Here is an 8,233-nt window from a genome sequence, read left to right on the forward strand (position 1 = left end):
TGTATTTTATAGTAGTTCCTATAGACCAGTCTCCCCATTCTCCCCTCCCCACTACTTTCTGACTATTGTTACATTGTTCTTAATTGAATGTATCTGGGTATATTTTGGTTCCTTTTTTCCTCAGTTGAATATGCTGCAGTTAAAGGTGGGATCATTTGGTACTTCTCCCTCACAGCCTGGAATATTGCACTTAGCATAATGCTCTCCAGTTCCTTCCATGCCATTGCAAAGTGTATCAACGCCTTCATTTTCTCTTCTGTGTAGAATTCCATTGTGTAAATGTACCGTAGTTTTTGGATCGACTCATTAGCTAATGATCACATAGGTAGCCTCCAGTACTGGGCTATTGTAAATTGTGGTGCTATGAACATTGTGGTGCACAGGTTCTTTGGCATTGCTGTTTCAGGATCCTAAGGGTATTACCCAGCAACGGAATTGCTGGGTCAGAGAGCTTTTCCACTTTCAGATTTCTGTGGAAATTGCATACAATTCTCCACTGTGGCCCCACCCATAGGCACCAAGAATGGTAGGGAACCCTTTTCTCTGCATCTTCTCCAACATATGTTTGTTGACTTGTTTATGGAGAACACTGTGACTGTTGAGAGATGGCGCCTAGTAGGGGTTTAATTTTGGAAATGAAGAACACAATAGAAGGAATCAAAAGCAGGCTCGATGGAGCAGAGGACTGGATCAACAAAGTCAATTTTTTTCTGTCCTTTCCTCATATTATTTATATTTATATTTATTTTTTCCTTATTCATACAAGGGCTTCTCTATTAATCATCCATGCAGTATATGCTTTTTGGGAATGTACTATGCACTGGAGATTGCAACTAAAATGCCCTGGACATATAGGGCAAAGAAAATTAGACAGGATCTCTGCCCTCAGAATATGTGTAACCTAAAGTAGCTCCCATCTTTAACAACTCTAGTGATCTTCTACTATATACTTTAATGTGCTTCTATTATATACTTTAATGTCCTCTTTGGATGTTTCTTTTCTTTTTTTACAACATGGTTTAAATATCTTTTTTTAAAAAAATTTATTGTTATTCAATTACAGTTGTATGCCTTTTCTCCCCTTCCCTCCACCCCAAACATCTGAACCCATCTCCCTCCCCCACCTCCATCCTCCCCTTTGATTTGGTCCATGTGTCCTTTATAGTATTTCCTGTAACCCCCTCTTCCCACTGTCCCCACTCCACTCCCCCCCTGGCTATTGTTACATTGTTCTTAACTTCAATGTGTCTGGTTATATTTTGTTTGCTTCTTTCTTCTATTGCTTATGTTCGAGTTAAAGGTGAGATCATATGGTATTTGTCTCTCACTGCCTGGATTATTTCATTTAGCATAATGCTCTCCAGTTTCATTCATGCTGTTGCAAAGGGCATAACCTCCTTCTTTCTTTCTGCTGCATAGAATTCCATTGTGTAACTATAGCATAGTTTTTGGATCCACTCGTTTGCTGATGGGCACTTAGGTTGCTTCCAGTACTTGGCTATTGTAAATTGTGCTGCTACGTACATGGGGGTGCACAGGTTCTTTTGAATTGGTGTTTCGGGCAAAGGACTTGAACAGACACTTCTCCAAGGAAGACATACAGAGGGCCCAAAGACATATGAAAAGATGCTCAGCATCACTAGCCATCAAGGCGATGCAAATTAAAACCATCTCACACCAATCAAAGTTTTTACCTCCCCTGATGATATTTCATGCCTTATTATGAACAGAAATATGAGACAGCCAGCAAAATATCCCTAGATAACAGTTAATGCTACATGAAAAAATGAAAAGTAGAATGCTTTCTTTCAGGGAAGAAATACAGCTTTCCCACAGCACTCATTCATGAGAGAGGGGGAACTATACATAGAAAAGATGTGAAGTGATCACATCAATACAGCAAGTTGAAAGAGACAAAATTTATATAGGACCCTTGTCCTTCTTCTACAATTTATAAATATTGTGTCCAGGTACTTATAATGTGTCTTATAAAACACACTCCAGGAAGATGGGAAGATGGTGGCGAGATAGGTGGGAACACAGTCCACTTCCCCTCAACACCAGTGAAACACCTAGCTGATCTGAGGAGCAGAGTGATCAGCCAACCTTATTCCAGCATATATGAAGATCGGAGATCAAAGATAGAGGACATTGAAAGATCTGAGGGCAAGAGGAGTGTTCAAGGACAATAAAGTCCTTGGGACCTGGGTGGGGACCAGGGCTGCTGTAGACCTGGCTCTGGCCCAGGGTCTGCTGCAGGATTCTTGGGAGAGAGCCAGACTGAGCTGTGTGAGCAGCCAGGTGATTGTTTCGACCAGGGGGGCTTGAATAGGAAGAATTTCTCAAAAAGTAAAAGAAAATAGAGGCACTGAGCAGCTAGTTAGAGAACTCTCAGCAGTAGTCTCACCCTCTGACGCCACCCCCCCATCCCTGGGCTGCGAACGTGCGATAAGCAGCCCCGATTCTCACCTGAACCCTGGTTGCAAGTACCCACATTGGCGGACTGGGGACCCACAACTGCAACCACTGCTGGCCACCCACACCTGAAACCTTGGGTGGGTGTGCATCGGAAGTAGAGGTTAGCTACCCCTGGCACAGGATCAAGGTGGCAGACAGGCCGGCAAAGCGCAACCCAAGCCCAAAGCAGAGGAAAGACTTGCCATGTGCCACTCAGTCCCAAAGTCGCAGACTGGCTGGCCCACAGGACTCTGGACCAGAGCCACGGACCAGCAGGCTGCAGGCGACCCAGGCCCAAAGCAGCCGATTGGCTGATCTATGGCCTGGCTGCCTCTCAGGGACCACACCTAAAATCACCGGTTCTGAGCAACTCCTAAACAGACCCTGAACACAGCCCCTGTAGGGCTTACTGGCTCTCTAGGACCAAGGCAGAACACCCAGCAGAGGGGGGCTGCAGGGTCGCTGGAAAGATTCGACTCAGTAGGGGGCTGAACTACCCCATAGCAGCACCGAGAGTCCCTAGCATCTAAGACAGCAAAGAGCAAGAATGGGGAGTGTGAGTTGCCCCTAATTGGTTCAACTCAAGGCCAGCAAAACTGGTGAACTAAAGGTGTAGTGGGGAGTAGAGGGGCCCTGAGGAACTGGGCTGGAGGCTGAACAACAGTGAAGAGTGTGGCTCAGGAAGGGAGAAACGTGAAACCAGTAATTCCAACTACCCCTTCCCGTTCCACAAACAGGAAGGCAGCAGAAATAACTTGACCTCTTTAAAGCCAGAAGACTTTTTTTCTTTTTCTTTCCTCATTTCCCCTTCAATTTTTCTTCCTTTCTGTCCTTCTTTCTTTGTTATTCCTTCTTACTTCCATCCTTTACCTTTTTATTCCTTCTTCCTGCCTTCTTTTATTTATTTGTTTGTTTTAACTTTTGTTAAAATTCCTTCTTTTCTTGCCTCCAATCTTTCTTTAGTCTTTCTTCCTTCCTTCCTTTCCTTTTCTATACCCTTTTTCCCTCCTTCCATTATCTCCTGCTCCTTTCTCTTTTTCCCACAGGGTAGACAACAAAACCTGGAGTGCTGAAAAGACCAGTTAGAACCGTGTTAAACCCATAAACGTCAGCTCAAGACCAGTGAGCACAGGAGATTAAGGTGACAGCACCACCGAATCCCATTGGCATTCTACCATTCAAGTTCATACCATAAACCCAGGGAGTCAGAATAGAACAATTTAAAAAGCAGAGGCTAACAAGAAGAGTCTCACAAACAATGGGAAGACAAAGAAACAATCCCCAAATGAAAGGAAAGGAGGAAGCCCCAGAAAGAATGCTAACTGAAAAAGAGGCAACTCAACTATCAGACACTGAGTTCAAAGCAATGGTTATCAGGAAGAAAACAGAGCTCTCAGAGGTCACAGAGAACTACCAGGAACTACAGGGAAACTACAATGAACTCACTGCAAACCATATCAACATGAAAAAAGAAATAGAAACTATCAACAAGGGCCAAGAGGAAATGAAAAATACAAATTCTGAATTGAAGAACACAGCAGAAGGAATGGAAAGCAGACCTGGTGAAGCTAGGATCGGATCAGCGAGCTGGAGGACAAAGTAGAAAAAAACTGCCAGAAAGAACAAAAAAAGGAAAAGAGGCTCAGAAAGAATGAAGAGGGATAAAGGGAAATGCAGGACAACATAAAACATAACTATATCTATAAAATAGGAATACCAGAAGGAGAAGGAGAAGATGAAGAGCAAGAGATAGAAAACCTGTTTGAAAAAGTAATGATGGAAAATTTCCCTAATCTGAGGAGAGAAAAAGTCATCCAAATCTCCCAAACACACAGAGTCCCAAGCAAGAGGAACCCAAAGAAGCTCACTGCAAGACACATCTTAATTAAAATGGCAAAATTCCAAGACAAAGAGAGGATCTTAAAGGCAGCAAGGGAGAAAGAGGAAGTAACATACAAGGGAGCTCCAATAAGGTTAGCAACTGACTTCTCAATGGAAACGCTCCAAGCCAGAGGACAATGGCAAAAAGTATTGCAAGTAATGAGAACCAGAGGCCGGCCACCAAGACTACTTTACCCAGCAAGGCTCTCAATCAAGATAGAAGGCCAAATAAAGAGTTTCCCAGACAAAAGAAGTCGAAAAGTATACGCTTCCACGAAACCAGCCCTGCAAGAGGTGCTAAAGGGTCTGTTTTAAGGAAAGAAGGAAAAGACAAAGAGAGAGGAACACATCTAGGAAATAATGGCAATGAATAACTACCTATCGATAATAACCTTAAACGTAAATGGGTTAAATGCTCCAATCAAAACACATAGAATAGCTGAAAGGATAAGAAAACATGACCCACACATATGCTGCCTACAAAGGACCCATCTCAGGACAAAAGACCTACAAAGACTGAAAGTGAAGGGCTGCAAACAAATTTTCCAAGCAAACGGACAGGAAAAAAAAAGCAGGGGTAGCAATACTAATAACAGACAAAATAGACTTGCAAAGAAGGACCATAAGGAGAGACCCAAAAGGTCGCTTCATAATACTCAAAGGAAGAATCCACCAAGACAACATAAACATTGTAAATATATATGCACCCAACAAAGGAGCACCCAAATACATAAAGAAAATCTTGGAAGCCTTCAAAAAAGATATTGACAGCAACACAATTATTCTAGGGGACTTTAACACCCCATTATCAGAAATGGACAGGTCTTCCAAACAAAATATCAACAAGGATATTGTGTCACTTAACAATACCCTAGAGGAAATGGACTACACTGATATATGGAGAGAGCTTTTCATCCCAAAGAAGCAAAATACACATCCTTTTCAAGTGTCCATGGAACTTTTTGAAAGACAGACCACATGATAGGACATAAAGCAAGCCTCGAGAAATTCAAGAAAATTTACATCATACCAAGCATTTTCTCTGACCAGAAATGACTGAAACTAGAAACCAACCCCAAAGGAAAAAACCCAAAACACTCAAAATCATGGAGACTGAATAGCATGCTATTAAACAATGAATGGGTCAAGAACAAGAAATCAAAACCTTTGTGGAAACACTTGAAAATGAACTCACAACAACCCAAAACCTATGGGACACAGCAAAGGCAGCCCTGGCAGGGAATTTCATAGCAATACAGTCCTCCCTTAAAAACATAGAAACATGTCAAACAAACAACCTAACACTACGTCTACAAGAACTTGACGAACAACAACAAAGACAGCCCAGATCAAGCAGAAGGAAGGAAATAACAAAGATCAGAGAAGAACTAAATGACATAGAGACTACAAGCACAATTCTAAGTATCAATGAATCCAGGAGCTGGTACTTTGAAAAGATAAACAAAATCGACAAGCCTTTAAGTAGGCTCATCAAGAAAAAAAGAGAGAGGATCCAAAAAAACACAATCAGAAATGAAAGAGGAGAGATTACAACTGATACCACAGAAATACAATGGATTGTAAAAAATTTACTGTGAAGAACTCTATGCCAAGAAATTTTTAAACCTACATGAAATGGACACATTGCTGGAAAAATATAATCTTCCAAAACTGAATGAAGTAGAAGTAGAAAACCTGAACAGACCAATAAGAGGAGACGAAATCGAAGCAGTCATCAAAAAATTCACAACACACGAAAGCCCTGGACCAGATGGTTTCACCGGAGAATTCTACACAGCATTTAAGGAAGAGTTATCCCGTATCCTTCACAGACTATTCGAAAAAATCCAGACTGATGGAAGACTCCCAATATCCCTTTATGAAGCCAGCATCATCCTAATCCCCAAACCAGATAAAGACACAACGAAGAAAGAAAACGTCAGGCAAATATCACTGATGAACATAGATGCTAAAATTCTCAACAGATTATTGTCAAAACGCATCCAGCAATACATTAAAAAGATCATACACCCTGACCAAGTGGAATTCATCCCAGGGATGCAAGGATGGTACAATATTCGCAAATCAATAAACATAATACATCACATCAACAACAGCAAAGACAAAAATCACATGATCATATCAAATGATGCGGGAAAAGCAATTGATAAAATACAGCACCCATTTCTGATAAAAACACTCAGCAAAGTGGGAATAGAGGGAGCATTTCTCAACATAATAAAGGCCATATATGAGAGACCTAGGGCGAAAATCATACTCAATGGACAAAAACTTAGAGCTTTCCCACTAAGATCAGGAACAAGACAAGGATGCCCTCTCTCACCACTCCTATTCAACATAGTACTGGAAGTCCTAGCCACAGCAATCAGACAAGAGAAAGCAATAAAAGGCATCCAAATTGGAAAAGAGGAAATGAAACTGTCACTGTTTGCAGATGACATGATAGTGTACATGGAAAATCCTATAGACTCCACCAAAAAAATACTCGACCTAATAAATGAATTTAGCAAAGCAGCTGGATACAAAGTCAATACTCAGAAATCAAACGCAATCCTGTATACCAACAACAAAACTGCAGAAACAGAAATCAGGAAAAAAAATCCCATTTGATAGAGCAACAAGAAAAATAAAGTACCTAGGAATCAACCTAACCAAGGAGGTAAAAGACCTGTACTCAGAAAACTACACAACACTGAAGAAAGAAATTAAGGAAGATACAAACAAATGGAAGCATGTACCATGTTCATGGATAGGAGGAATTAACATCATCAAAATGGCCATACTACCCAAAGCAATCTAAGGATTCAATGCAATCCCTATTAGAGTACGCATGACATATTTCACAGACATAGAACACACATTTCAGAAATTTACATGGAACCATAAACGACCCTGAATAGCTGCAGCAATTTTGAGGAAGAAGAACAAAGCAGGAGGGATCACAATACCTGATATGAAACTGTATTACAAGGCCACTGTAATCAAAACAGCCTGGTACTGGCATAAAAACAGGCACATAGACTAAAGGAACACAACAGAGAGCCCAGAAATAAACTCAAGCCTTTACGGTCAATTTAGATTTGACAAAGGAGGCAGTAGCATAAAATGGAGAAACAACAGCCTCTTCAACAGATGGTGTTGGGAGATCTGGACAGCTATCTGCAAAAAAATGAAACTCGATCACCAACTTATGCCATACACGAAAATAAACTCAAAATGGATAAAAGACTTAAATATAAGTCGTAACACCATAAAAGTCCTTGAGGAAAACATTGGCAGGAAAATCTCAGACATTCCACGCAGCAACATCCTCACAGACACATCCCCTAAAGCAAGGGACATAAAGGAAAGAATAAACAAATGGGACCTCATCAAAATAAAAAGCTTCTTCAAGGCTAAAGAAAACAGCACCAAATTACAAAGAGAACCAACAGTATGGGAAAACATATTTGCTAATGATACCTCAGACAAAGGGCTGATCTCCAAAATATATAAAGAACTCACAGGACTCCACTCCAGGAAGACTAACAACCCAATTAAAAAATGGGCAAAGGACTTGAACAGACACTTCTCCAAGGAAGACATACAGATTGCCCAGAGACATATGAAACGATGCTCAGCATCAGTAGCTATCAGAGAGATGCAAATTAAAACCACAGTGAGGTACCATCTCACACCACAACAAATCCATACACAAATGTTGGAGAGGATGCGGAGGAAAGGGAACCCGAGTGCACTGTTGGTGGGAATTCAGACTGGTGAGGCCACTGTACAAAACAGTATGGAGTTGCCTCAAAAAACTAAAAATGCAACTGCTCTTTGACCCAGCAATTCCACTGCTGGGATTATACCCTAAGAACCCTGAAACACCAAT

This window comes from Desmodus rotundus, unplaced genomic scaffold, assembly GCF_022682495.2.
Source record: "Desmodus rotundus isolate HL8 unplaced genomic scaffold, HLdesRot8A.1 manual_scaffold_15, whole genome shotgun sequence".
Classification (NCBI taxonomy): Eukaryota; Metazoa; Chordata; class Mammalia; order Chiroptera; family Phyllostomidae; genus Desmodus; species Desmodus rotundus.